This window comes from Mesoplodon mirus, assembly GCF_964341445.2.
Source record: "Mesoplodon mirus genome assembly, chromosome: X".
NCBI classification, from domain to species: domain Eukaryota; kingdom Metazoa; phylum Chordata; class Mammalia; order Artiodactyla; family Ziphiidae; genus Mesoplodon; species Mesoplodon mirus.
In genome coordinates this window covers 62462770-62477563 of record NC_138981.1, presented here as the reverse complement: position 1 = coordinate 62477563, position 14794 = coordinate 62462770, and the positions used below count along the sequence as shown (strand labels likewise).

General features: G+C 41.0%; 1 pseudogene across 1 annotated transcript; it reads right to left on the bottom strand.

Annotated features, from left to right (window-relative positions):
- Positions 1 to 2026: 2026 nt before the first annotated feature.
- On the bottom strand, positions 2027 to 3231 carry LOC309796911 (dnaJ homolog subfamily B member 6-like; annotated as a pseudogene). Its single transcript has one exon. The product of its transcript is annotated as a dnaJ homolog subfamily B member 6-like (transcript).
- Positions 3232 to 14794: the final 11563 nt, after the last annotated feature.

Here is a 14794-nt window from a genome sequence, read left to right as displayed (position 1 = left end):
TAGCATTCATTAAAAGGGCAGGTCTGCTAGTAAAAAAAACCCCTCAGTTTTTGTAGATCTGGAAATGCCTTAATTTCTTTTTCATTTTTATTGTGGTAAAATATACATAATTTTTTATCATTTTAATCATTTGTAAGTGGCATTAAATATACTCACAATGTTTTGTAAACATCACTACTAAATCAATACCCAAAACATTTTCATCATCCCAACAAAGCCCCCATACACATTAAACAAAAACTTGAGCTTCTAACCCCATCCTTTGCCCCCAGCCTCTGGTAATCTCTGTTCTACTTTCTGTCTCTATGAATTTGCCTATTCTAGGTGTGTCATAAAAGTGAAAGGATACAATATTATATTTTCATCTGTATCTGGCTTATTTCACTAAGCATAATGTTTTCAAGGTTTACCCATGGTATATCCTATATCAAAATGTAATTCCTTTTTGTGACACAATGATATTCCATTGTATGAATATATCACATATAGTTTATCCATTCACCTGTTGATTGACACTTCAGTTGTTTCCACCTTTTGGTTATTGTGAATAATGCTGCTATGAAACTTGTTACAAATATCTGAGTCACTGTTTTGAGTTCTTTTGGATATAAATCTAGGAGTGAAATTGCTGTATCATTTGGTAGTTCTATATCGAACCTTTTGAAAAATTGCCAAACTTTTTCATAGCAATTTCGCCTTTTTACATTCCCACCAGAAATGCACAAAGATTCCAAATTCTCCATATTCTTGACAACACTTGTTTTCTTTTTTTTTAAATTATAGACATCCTTTGTAGGTGTGAAATGGTATCTTACTGTGGTTTTTATTTATATTTCCCTGATGACTAATCATGTTCAACATCTTTTCATGAACTTATCAGCAGGTTGTATATCTTCTTTGGAGAAATGTGTACTTAAGACCTTTACCAATTTGGGGTGGGTTTGTTTGTCTTTCTATTGTTGAGTTTTAAATGTTTTTATGTATCCTGGGTATTAATCTCTTATCAGATTTATGGTTTGAAAATATTCTATAGCATTCTTCAGATTGTCTTTCTGCTTTCTTCATAGGATCATTTAACGCATAAAATTTCTTAATTTTCATGACGTCCCATTATTTTTTCATTTATCTCTTGTGCATTTGGTGTCATTCATGAAATCATTGCCACATCCAATGTCATTAGGATTTTCTGCAGTGTTTTCTTCTAAGAGTTTTAAAGCTTTGCAATATAAATGTAGATATTTGATCCATTTTGAGTTAATTTATGTATATGGTATGAGGGTCGAGTTTCATTCTTTTACATGTGAATATCCATGCAGTTTTCCATGCACCAATTATGAAAAAATTGTCCTTTCCCTACTAAATGGTCTTGGCACATTTGTCAAAAACAAATTGATTATATATGTGAGGGTTTATTTCTGGCCTTTATATACTATTCCACCTATCTCTATGTCTGTCCTTAACACCAGTACCATCCTGTTTTACCTACTGTAGCTTTGTAGTAAGTTTTGAAGTTTGGAATTGCAAGTCCTCCAAATTTATTCATCTCTTTCAAGATTGTTTTGGCTAACATGGACTCGAGATTCCATATGAATTTTAGGATGGGTCTTTTTGATTTCTACCAAAAATGTCATTAAAATTCTGATGATTGCATTGAATCTGTAGATCATTTTGAGTAGCATTCTCATCTTAACAGTATTAAGTTTTCCAATCCATAAACACAGGATGTCTTTGCATTTATTTAGGTCTTCTTTAATTTCTCTCAGCAAAATGTTTTATAATTTTTGGTGTACTAGCATTTTGCCTAAATTTATTACTGAGAATTTAATTCATAAATTAATTAAATTAATTAAGTTTTTACAGGTCCCACTCAGGAAGGAATGCATCAAACACATTCACATTTCCATTCTTTTTTTTAAGCAAATGACAAAGACCCAGCTTACCAGCTTTACTTTTTTAAACCTAAGCTTATCATTACATGTTTAAACAATTGTCAAAATGTACTAAGTGGCCAGCATTCATGCATAAGTAGAAAACATCCTCAATTTATATTAAATCAAAAGTGTGTTACCATTAATGCATTAATGTCTTTCACTACTAAATACTGAAAAAAATAGAATTTGTGTATGTATGTGTGTGTGTGTTTGTGTGTGTGTGTGTGTGTAAGATTCATCCTGGCAATACTGACTTCACAGCAGACTGACACTACTTGGCTCATGTTTCAAACACAATGCAAAAGAAGGTCTGTGCTGGTGTTAGTGTACAAAAGAATCAAAGCCACCTTAGATTACATTTAATAAAAAAAGCAATGTGCATATACAGATTTACAACAATTTTAAAGACCAAAAAATATGGAACTGTTATGTGGTCCCAACAATAAACTTGAAAGCATATGACAAATAGGGGTTCCAGTGAACTGTTTATAAATACTTTACATTAGGTGCAGTTATACTAAAAGTTGAATTCATTTTAAATCTTCAAGAAATGTTCCTATATTTATAGTTTAACATTTCAGTTAAATGCATGCAATTACTCCTTATCCAAGCATAGCTGCTGCTCCTTGCATTTTATTGTTAAGGACTTTAACTGGCCATCTTTTTCAACTTCTAATCTTTCTTCACCATTCTTGACAATTCTCTTTGTAGTGATTTTTCTGCCATTAATTAATTTAGTAGAAGTTGACATAGATTTGAAGTTGCCCATCCCACTATCACCAAATGACAGGGAAGAGAATGAAGTGAGTCCCCCATGACGTAGTGAACTGAACAATGTAAATTTTGGGTCAAAAGAAGAACATATACCTCCAAAAGATGGAAATCCACTTAAGGCAGAGAAAAATGACCCTGTGCCCCAGCTTTTGTTTCCATGGGGCCCCTGCAAATATGTTCTCAAGTGGGTCTTCAAAGAGGTCAAATAAAAAAAAGTATCTTCCACCAAAATATTCCCTGAACACATCTGGATTAAGGAATCTGAAGCCAAACTCAAATGGCCTGTCAAAATGACTTCCACCTCCATCATTTGTTTTTAGCATATCTGTCATAGATGTCCCATTTTTTAATATGTGATAACATCTCAAACACCTCATATACCTTGGCTATTTGAATTTTCTCTCCTCTTTTTCTTCTCAAGATTTTTATCTGGTTGCTATGCTGATGCCTGTTTCCAAGAAGCCTTTTTAATATCCTTGAATGAAGCATGTGTCTGCATGCATAGAACTTCATAGTAATCCATCATGTTTTAGCAAGCTGTTGGAAGGAGTCCAAGGACGTGGAAGCAGGTGGATAGAAGCAGCAGCGATGGGGTGATGGCCTGGGTCTCCTGTTGGCTCTGGCATGGCTGTGCTGGTCATGGAGGTGCAGATGGCAGCTCCCCAAGATTTCCTTTCTCTCCTTGGATTTAGGCTTTTAGATATTATTATAAATGGAATTCCATTCTTAATTTCATTTTGGATTGTTGCTGATGTACAGATACACATCTGATTTTTGTTTTCATTTGTACCCTGCAATTATGAAGAACTTGCTTCTTAGTTCTACTAGCTTTCTTGTGGATTCTTTTGAATTTTCCAAAGATTAGATCACATAATCTGTGAATAGAGGTAGCTTTACCCCTTCATTTCCAATGCTGATGCCCCCTTTTTTCTTGTATAATAGCTATTGCTAGTAATTCCAGTAAGACGTGAATGGCAAATGATGAAAGTGGGTATCCTTGTCTTGTCAGTGATCTTAGGGGTAAAATTTGCAGTCTTTCATCAATGAGTATGATGTTAACTGTGGGTTTTTCATAAATGTCCTGTATCATGTTGCAGAATTTTCCCTATATTCCCAGTTTTCAGAGTCTTTATCAAAAAAGGATGCTGGATTTTCTCAAATGCCTTTCCTGCATAAATTGAGATGATCATGAGGTTTTTTTCCCCTTTGCTCTATTCACATCATGTATTACATTGATTGATTTTCTTATGTTGAACCACCCTTGCATTCCTGGAATAAATTTGACTTGGTCATGGTGAGTCATCAATCCATTTAATATGCAACTGGATTTGGTTTTCTAAGATTTTGTTGAGGACTTTTGCATCTATATTAATAAGGGATATTGATCTATAATTTTCTTCCTTGTTATGTCTTTATTTGGCCTTGCATCAGAGTAATGTTGTTCTCATAGAATGAGTTAGGAAGTACTTTAATTTTTTGAAAGAGTACTAAAATATTGTTTTTATTTCTTCTTTAAATGTTTGGTGGAAATCACCAAAATTAATTCAGGACTTAATTTTTTTGTCAGGTGTTATGTTAGTTATTCATTCTCTTTACTTGTTAGGTCTGTTGAGATTTTCTATTTCTTCTTGAGTCAGTTTAGGTGAATTGTGTATTTCAAGGAATTTATCCATTTCTTCTACGTTATCTAATTTGCTGTACAATTTTTTATACTATTTTCTTACAATTCATTTAATTTTGTTAAGGTCAGTTGTTGTGTCACCACTTACATTTCTCATCTTAGTTATTTGTATGTACTCTCACTCCCTGTTTTTTCTTAGTCTTACTAAACATTTGGTGATTTTGTTTATCTTTCCAAGGAACCGTCTTCTAATTAATTTTCTCTATTGTTTGCTTAGTCTCTATTTTATCACTACTTTGATCTTTATTATTTCCTTCTTTCTGTTACCTTTGGGATAGTTTCTTCTTTTTTTTCTGGCTCCTTCATGTGTGAAATTAGGTTACTGATCTGAGACCTTTATTCTTTTTTGATTTACATAATTACAGATATACATTTTCCTCTAACAACTGTTTTCACTGCATAGCATAATTTTAATGTGTTTTTATTTGCACTTGTCTCTAAGTATTTTCTAATTTACATTACAATTTCTTCTTTGACCAATTGGCTGTTTGAGTGTGTTAATTTTTTTTTTTTTTTACACAATTTTTTTTTATTAGTTTCTGCTTTATAACAAAGTGAATCAGTCATACACATACATCTGTTCCCACATCCCTTCCCTCATGCATCTCCCTCCCTCCCACCCTCCCCATCCCACCCCTCCAGGGGGTCACAAAGCACCGAGCTGATCTCCCTGTGCCATGCGGCCGCTTCCCACCATCTATCTACCCCACGTTTGGTAGTGTATATATGTCCATGCCTCTCTTTCGCTTTGTCACAGCTTACCCTTCCCCCTCCCCATATCCTCAAGTCCATTCTCAAGTAGGTCTCTGTCTTTATTCCCGTTTTACCCCTAGGTTCTTCATGCCATTTTTTTTTTAAATTCCGTATATGTGTGTTAGCATACGGTATTTGTCTTTCTCTTTCTGACTTACTTCACTCTGTATGACAGACTCTAGGTCTATCCACCTCATTACAAATAGCTCAGTTTCGTTTCTTTTTATGGCTGAGTAATATTCCATTGTATATATGTGCCACATCTTCTTTATCCATTCATCCGATGATGGACACTTAGGTTGTTTCCAGCTCCGGGCTATTGTGAATAGAGCTGCAATGAACATTTTGGTACATGTCTCTTTTTGAATTATGGTTTTCTCAGGGTATATGCCTAGTAGTGGGATTGCTGGGTCATATGGTAGTTCTATTCTTAGTTTTTTAAGGAACCTCCATACTGTTCTCCATAGTGGCTGTACCAATTCACATTCCCACCAGCAGTGCAAGAGTGTTCCTTTTTCTCCACACCCTCTCCAGCATTTATTGTTTCTAGATTTCTTGATGATGGCCATTCTGACTGGTGTGAGATGATATCTCATTGTAGTTTTGATTTGCATTTCTCTGATGATTAATGATGTTGAGCATTCTTTCATGTGTTTGTTGGCAGTCTGTATATCTTCTTTGGAGAAATGCCTATTTAAGTCTTCTGCCCATTTTTGGATTGGGTTGTTTGTTTTTTTGCTATTGAGCTGCATGAGCTGTTTATAAATTTTGGAGATTAATCCTTTGTCAGTTGCTTCATTTGCAAATATTTTCTCCCATTCTGAGGGTTGTCTTTTGGTCTTGTTTATGGTTTCCTTTGCTGTGCAAAAGCTTTGAAGTTTCATTAGGTCCCATTTGTTTATCTTTGTTTTTATTTCCATTTCTCTAGGAGGTGGGTCCAAAAGGATCTTGCTGTGATTTATGTCGTAGAGTGTTCTACCTATGTTTTCCTCTAAGAGTTTGATAGTTTCTGGCCTTATATTTAAGTCTTTAATCAATTTTGAGCTTATTTTTGTGTATGGTGTTAGGGAATGATCTAATCTCAAACTTTTACATGTCCTTGTCCAGTTTTCCCAGCACCACTTATTGAAGAGGCTGTCCTTTCTCCACTGTACATTCCTGCCTCCTTTATCAAAGATAAGTTGGCCATATGTGCATGGGTTTATCTCTGGGCTTTCTATCCTGATCCACTGATCTATCTTTCTGTTTTTATGCCAGTACCACACTGTCTTAATTACTGTAGCTTTGTAGTATAGTCTGAAGTCAGGGAGGCTGATTCCTCCAGCTCCGTTTTTCGTTCTCAAGATTGCTTTGGCTATTCGGGGTCTTTTGTTTTTCCAAACAAATTTTGAAATTTTTTGTTCTAGTTCTGTGAAAAATGCCAGTGGTAGTTTGATAGGGATTGCATTGAATCTGTAGATTGCTTTGGGTAGTACAGTCATTTTCACAATATTGATTCTTCCAATCCAGGAGCATGGTATATCTCTCCATCTATTTGTATCTTCTTTAATTTCTTTCATCAGTGTCTTATAATTTTCTGCATATAGGTCTTTTGTCTCCTTAGGTAGGTTTATTCCTAGATATTTTATTCTTTTTGTTGCAATGGTAAATGGGAGTGTTTTCTTGATTTCATTTTCAGATTTTTCATCATTAGTGTACAGGAATGCCAGAGATTTCTGTACATTAATTTTGTATCCTGCTACTTTACCAAATTCATTGATTAGCTCTAGTAGTTTTTCGGTAGCATCTTTAGGATTCTCTATGTACAGTATCATGTCATCTGCAAACAGTGACAGCTTTACTTCTTCTTTTCCGATTTGGATTCCTTTTATTTCCTTTTCTTCTCTGATTGCTGTGGCTAAAACTTCCAAAACTAGGTTGAATAGGAGTGGTGAGAGTGGGCAACCTTGTCTTGTTCCTGATCTTAGAGGAAATGGTTTCAGTTTTTCACCATTGAGGGCGATGCTGGCTGTGGGTTTGTCATATATGGCCTTTATTATGTTGAGGAAAGTTCCCTCTATGCCTACTTTCTGCAGGGTTTTTATCATAAATGGGTGTTGAATTTTGTCGAAAGCTTTCTCTGCATCTATTGAGATGATCATATGGTTTTTCTCCTTCAACTTGTTAATATGGTGTATCACATTGATTGATTTGCGTATATTGAAGAATCCTTGCATTCCTGGAATAAACCCCACTTGATCATGGTGTATGATCCTTTTAATATGCTGTTGGATTCTGTTTGCTAGTATTTTGTTGAGGATTTTTGCATCTATGTTCATCAGTGATATTGGCCTGTAGTTTTCTTTCTTTGTGACATCCTTGCCTGGTTTTGGTATCAAGGTGATGGTGGCCTCGTAGAATGAGTTTGGGAGTGTTCCTTCCTCTGATATTGTTTGGAAGAGTTTGAGAAGGATAGGTGTTAGCTCTTCTCTAAATGTTTGATAGAATTCGCCTGTGAAGCCATCTGGTCCTGGGCTTTTGTTTGATGGAAGATTTTTAATCACAGTTTCAATTTCAGTGCTTGTGATTGGTCTATTCATATTTTCTATTTCTTCCTGATTCAGTCTTGGCACGTTGTGCATTTCTAAGAATTTGTCCATTTCTTCCAGGTTGTCCATTTTATTGGCATAGAGTTGCTTATAGTAATCTCTCATGATCTTTTGTATTTCTGCAGTGTCAGTTGTTACTTCTCCTTTTTCATTTCTAATTCTATTGATTTGAGTCTTCTCCCTTCTTTTCTTGATGAGTCTGGCTAATGGTTTGTCAATTTTGTTTATCTTCTCAAAGAACCAGCTTTTCGTTTGGTTGATCTTTGCTATCGTTTCCTTCATTTCTTTTTCATTTATTTCTGATCTGATCTTTATGATTTCTTTCCTTCTGCTAGCTTTGGGGGTTTTTTGTTCTTCTTTCTCTAATTGCTTTAGGTGCAGGGTCAGGTTGTTTACTCGAAATGTTTCCTGTTTCTTAAGGTGGGATTGTATTGCTATAAACTTCCCCCTTAGAACTGCTTTTGCTGCGTCCCATAGGTTTTGGGTCGTCGTGTCTCCATTGTCATTTGTTTCTAGGTATTTTTTAATTTCCTCTTTGATTTCTTCAGTGATCACTTCGTTATTGAGTAGTGTATTGTTTAGCCTCCATGTGTTTGTATTTTTTACAGATCTTTTCCTGTAATTGATGTCTAGTCTCATAGCATTGTGGTCGGAAAAGATACTTGATACAATTTCAATTTTCTTAAATTTACCAAGGCTTGATTTGTGACCCAAGATATGATCTATCCTGGAGAATGTTCCATGAGCACTTGAGAAAAATGTGTATTCTGTTGTTTTTGGATGGAATGTCCTATAAATATCAACTAAGTCCATCTTGTTTAATGTATCATTTAAAGCTTGTGTTTCCTTATTTATTTTCATTTTGGATGATCTGTCCATTGGTGAAAGTGGGGTGTTAAAGTCCCCTACTATGATTGTGTTACTGTCGATTTCCCCTTTTATGGATGTTAGTATTTGCCGTATGTATTGAGGTGCTCCTATGTTGGGTGCATAAATATTTACAATTGTTATATCTTCTTCTTGGATCGATCCCTTTATCGTTATGTAGTGTCCTTCTTTGTCTCTTCTAATAGTCTTTATTTTAAAGTCTATTTTGTCTGATATGAGAATTGCTACTCCAGCTTTCTTTTGATTTCCATTTGCATGGAATATCTTTTTCCATCCCCTTACTTTCAATCTGTATGTGTCTCGAGGTCTGAAGTGGGTCTCTTGTAGACAGCATATATATGGGTCTTGTTTTTGTATCCATTCAGCCACTCTGTGTCTTTTGGTGGGAGCATTTAGTCCATTTACATTTAAGGTAATTATTGATATGTATGTTCCTTTTCCCATTTCCTTAATTGCTTTGGGTTGTTATTGTAGGTATATTCCTTCTGTTGTGCTTCTTGCCTAGAGAAGTTCCTTTAGCATTTGTTGTAGAGCTGGTTTGGTGGTGCTGAACTCTCTCAGCTTTTGCTTGTCTGTAAACGTTTTAATTTCTCCATCAAATCTGAATGAGATCCTTGCTGGGTAGAGTAATCTTGGTTGCAGGTTTCTCTCCTTCATCACTTTAATTATGTCCTGCCACTCCCTTCTGGCTTGTAGAGTTGCTGCTGAGAGATCAGCTGTTAACCTGATGGGGATTCCCTTGTGTGTTATTTGTTGTTTTTGCCTTGCTGCTTTTAATATGATTTCTTTGTGTTTAACTTTTGACAGTTTGATTAATATGTGTCTTGGTGTATTTCTCCTTGGATTTATTCTGTATGGGACTCTCTGTGCCTCCTGGACTTGATTAACTATTTCCTTTCCCATATTGGGGAAGTTTTCAACTATAATCTCTTCAAATATTTTCTCAGTCCCTTTCTTTTTCTCTTCTTCTTCTGGAACCCCTATAATTCGAATGTTGGTGCGTTTAATGTTGTCCCAGAGGTCTCTGGGACTGTCCTCTGTTCTTTTCATTCTTTTTTCTTTATTTTGCTCTGCATCAGTTATTTCCACTATTTTATCTTCCACCTCACTTATCCGTTCTTCTGCCTCAGTTATTCTGCTATTGATCCCATCTAGAGTATTTTTCATTTCATTTATTGTGTTTTTAATCGATGCTTGATTCATCTTTAGTTCTTCTAGGTCCTTGTTAACTGTTTCTTGCATTTTGTCTATTCTATTTCCAAGATTATGGATCTTGGAAATAGAATCTTGGATCAGCTTTATTATCATTATTCTGAATTCTTTTTCAGGTAGACTGCCTATTACCTCTTCATTTGTTAGGTCTGGTAGGCTTTTATCTTGCTCCTTCACCTGCTGTGTGTTTTTCTGTCTTCTCATTTTGCTTATGTTACTGTGTTTGGGGTCTCCTTTTTGCAGGCTGTAGATTCGTAGTTCCCGTTGTTTTTGGTGTCTGACCCCAGTGGCTAAGGTTGTTTCAGTAGGTTGTGTAGGCTTCCTGGTGGGGGGGACTAATGCCTGTGTTCTGGTGGTTGAGGCTCGATCTTGTCTTTCTGGGGGACAGGTCCACGTCTGGTGGTGTGTTTTGGGGTGCCTACTGCCTTATTATGTTTTTAGGTAGCCTCTCTGCTAATGGGTGGGGTTGTGTTCCTGCCTTGCTAGTTGCTTTGCATAGGGTGACCAGCACTGTAGCTTGCTGGTCGTTGACTGAAGCTGGGTGCTGGTGTTGGGATGGAGATCTCTGGGAGATTTTCGCTGCTTGATATTATGTGGAGCTGGGAGGTCTCTTGTGGACCCGTGTCCTGAAGTTGGCTCTCCCACTTCAGAGGCACAGCACTGGCTCCTGGCTGCAGCACCAAGAGCCTTTCATCCACCCGGCTCAGAATAACAGGGAGAAAAGGTAGAGAGAAAGAATTAGTAGAAGAAAGAAAGAGAGAGGGAAAGAAAGGAAGAAGGGAAGAAAGGAAGGAAGGAAGGAAGAAAGAAAGGAGGGAGGGAGGAAGGATGGAAAGAAAGAAGGAAAGAAAGGAGGAAGGGAGGGAGGAATGAAAGCAAAAGGAAGAGTGAATGGAAGAAGGGAGGGAGGGAGAGAGGAAGGAAAGAAAGAAAGAAAGACAGGAGGGAGGGAGGGAGGAAGGAAAGAAAAAGAAAGTGGAAAGAAGAAGGGTGGGAGGGAGGGAGGGAGGAAAGAAGAAAGAAGGAAAGGAGGAGCGGAGGGAGGGAGGGAGGAAGGGAAGGTAGGAAAAAAAGAAAGAGCAGGTAAAGTAAATTAGAATAAAGTATGAAATATAGTAGCGTTATTAAAATTAGAAAGTAATTATTGAAAAAAAAAAAACGGACCGATAGAACCCTGGGACATATGGTGGAAGCAAAGCTATACAGAGAGAATCTTACACAGAAGATTACACATACACATTCACAAAAAGAGAGCAGGGGGAAAAATCAAAAATCTTGCTCTCCAAGTCCACCTCCTCAATTTGGAATAATTCGTTGTAAAAAGAGGAAAAGGGGGGAAAGTCTTAAATTTTGTCCTCAAAGTCCACTTCCTCAATTTGGGATGATTCGCTGTCTATTCATGCACTCCACAGACGCAGGGCACATCAAATGGACCGTGGAGCTTTAATCCGCTGCCTCCGAGACTGCACAGAGAGATTTCCCTGTCTCTGCTCTCACAGCTCCCGGGTCTCAGCCTTGGACCCGGCCCCGCCTCTGTGCGTAGGTCGCCGGAGGGCGTCCGTTCTTCGCTCAGACAGGACGGGTTTAAAGGAGCTGCTGAGTCGGGGGCTCTGGCTCACTCAGGCAGAGGGGAGGGAGGGGCGGGCAGTGTGGGGCGGGCCTGCGGCGGCAGAGGCCGGCGTGACATTGCAGCAGCCCGTGGCGCTCCGTGCGCTTTACCGGGAAAGCCGCCCCCGGGTCTCGGGACCCCGGCAGTGGCGGGGTGCACAGGCCCCCCGGAAGGCGGGGCGGACAGCGACCCGCGCCCGCACACAGGCCCTGCGGCGGCGGGCGGCGGCGTCGGCGGCGGGCCGCGGCGTCGGCGGCGGGCGGCGGCGTCGGCGGCGTCGGCGGCGGGCCGCAGCATCGGCGGCGTCGGCGGCGGGCCGCAGCGGCGGCGGCGGCGGGCCGCGTCGGCGGCGGGCCGCGGCGTCGGCGGCGTCGGCGGCGGGCCGCAGCGGCGGCGGCGGCGGGCCGCGTCGGCGTCGGCGGCGTCGGCGGGCCGCAGCGGCGTCGGCGGCGGGCCGCGTCGGCGGCGGCGGCAGGCCGCGGCGTCGGCGTCGGCGGGCCGCGTCGGCGGCGGCGGTGGCGGGCCGCGTCGGCGGGCCGCGTCGGCGGCGGCGTCGGCGGCGGGCCGCAGCGGCGGCGGCGTCGGCGGCGGGCCGCGTCGGCGTCGGCGTCGGCGGCGGGCCGCGGCGTCGGCGGCGGCGGGCCGCGTCGGCGTCGGCGGCGTCGGCGGCGGGCCGCGGCGACGTCGGCGGCGGGCCGCGGGCGGTGTCGGCGGCGGCGGCGGCGGCCGCCCACACCCGTCTCCGAGGTCCGCGCCTTACCCGCGGCTCGCGCCTGTCTCCAGCGCTTCCCTAAGCAGCCCTCTTAATGCCCTCTCCTCGCGCACCAGGAAACAAAAGGGAAAAAAGTCTCTTGCCTCTTCGGCAGCTCCAGACCCTTTCCCCGGACTCCCTCCGGGCTAGCCGTGGTGCACTAACCCCTTCAGGCTCTCTTCCTGCCGCCAGCCCCAGTCCTCTCCCTGCGCTCTGACTGAAAGCCGATACCCGAGCCTCAGCTCCCAGCCCCCCCGCCACGGCGGCCGAGCAGACAAGCCTCTCGGGCTGGTGAGTGCCTGAGGGCACCGATCCTCTGTGCCGGAATCTCTCCGCTTTGCCCTCCACACCCCTGTTGCTGTGCTCTCCTCCGCTACTCCGAAGCTTTCCCCCTCCGCTACCTGCAGTCTCCGCCCGCGAAGGGGCTTGTAGTGTGTAGAAACCTTCCCTCCTTCACGGCTCCCTCCCACTGGTGCAGGTCCCGTCCCTATCCTATTGTCTCTGTTTATTCTTTTTTTCTTTTGCCCTACCCAGGTATGTGGGGAGTTTCTTGCCTTTTGAGGGGTCTGAGGTCTTCTGTCAGCGTTCAATAGGTGTTCTGTAGGAGTTGTTCCACGTGTAGATGAATTTCTGATGTATCTGTGGGGAGGAAGGTGATCTCCGCGTCTTACTCTTCCGCCATCTTCCTCCGGGGTCGAGTGTGTTAATTTTAAAATATTTGTGATTTTATTAGTTCCTTCTGTTGTTGATATCTAACTTCATCCTGTTGTGGTCAGTGAAGATATTTTGTATGATAACAATCTTTTTACATCTATTGAGACTTGTTTTGTAGCTTAAAATATACTCTGTCCTGGAGAAAGTTCCATGTGCATGTGAGAGAATGTGTAATCTGCTATTGTTGTGTAGAATGTACTTTATATATGTCTGTTAGGTGTATTTGGTTCAGAGTTGTTCAAGTCCTCTAACTCCTTACTTATTTTCTGTTTGGTTGCTATTTCCATTATAGAAAGAGAAGTATTGAAGCCTCTCATGCTTACGAAGAACTATCTATTTCTTCCTTCAATTCTATCCAGTTTCCTTCATACATTTTGAGGATCTGTTATTAGGTTTGTAAATGTTTACAATTGTTATGTCTTCTTGTTGAATTGAATATTTTATTAATATATAACTCCTTCATCTACTATAAACTTCTTGATTTAAAATCGACTTTATTTCATATTAGTATAGACACCCCTGATCTCTTTCAGTTACTATTTGCATGGAGTCTTCTTCAATGTCAGTATATTTGTGTGTTAGATCTAAAATGAGTCCCTTTTCTTTTTTTATTTTTTTAACAAATTATTTTATTTATTTTTGGCTGCATTGGGACTTTGTTGCTGCATGTGGGCTTTCTCTAGTTGCGGCGAGCGGGGGCTACTCTTCCCTGCATTGTGTGTGCTTCTTATTGCGGTGGCTTCTCTTGCTGTGGAGCACAGGCTCTAGGCATGCGGGCTTCAGTAGCTGTGGCTCGCGGGCTTTAGAGCGCAGGGTCAGTAGTTGTGGCGCACAGGTCCAGTTGCTCTGCAGCATGTGGGATCTTCCCAGACCAGGGATTGAACCCGTGTCCCCTGCATTGGCAGGCTGATTCTTAACCACTGTGCCACCAGGGAAGTCCCCATGAGTCTCTTTTAGATACAATATAGTTTGACGATGTTTTATCTATTCTGTCAAGCTATGTCTTTTTTTTTTTTTTTTTTTTTTTTTTTTGCCGTATGCGGGCCTCTCACTGCTGTAGCCTCTCCCGTTGGGGAGCACAGGCTCCAGACGCACAGGCTCAGCAGCCATGGCTCACGGGCCCAGCCACTCCGCGACATGTGGGATCTTCCTGGACCGGGGCACAAACCCACCACCCCTGCATTGGCAGGTGGACTCTCAACCACTGCGCCACCAGGGGAGCCCTAAGCTATGTCTTTTTTTTTTTTTTTTTTTTTTTTTTTTTTTTTTTTTTGCGGTATGTGGGCCTCTCACTGTTGTGGCCTCTCCCATTGCGGAGCACAGGCTCCGGACGCGCAGGCTCAACGGCCATGGCTCACGGGCCCAGCCGCTCCGCGGCACGTGGGATCCTCCCAGACCGGGGCACGAACCCGCGTCCCCTGCATCGGCAGGCGGACTCTCAACCACTGCGCCACCAGGGAAGCCCAGCTATGTCTTTTGATTAAAGATTTTATTCCTTTAAAATTCCAAGTAGTTATTAATCAGGAGGTACTTCTTCTGCTATTTTGCTATTTGTTTACTATATGCCTTATGGAATTTTTGTAACTCATTTCCTATCATTACTGACATCTTTTGTGTTTGGATGATTTTTTTTCTAGTGAAACATTTTGATTCCCTTCTCATTACTTTTAGTGTATATTCTATACATAGGTACTTTGTGGTTACACTGATCATTACATTTAGCACCTTAAGGTTATAACAGTCTAATTAGAATGTATACCAACCTTGAATGTAAGTTGGTGCAGCCACTATGGAAAACAGTACGGTGGTTCCTCAGAAAAGTAGAAATAGAATTATCATATGATGCAGCAATCCCAGTCCTGGGCATATAACCAGAGAAAACTATAATTCAAA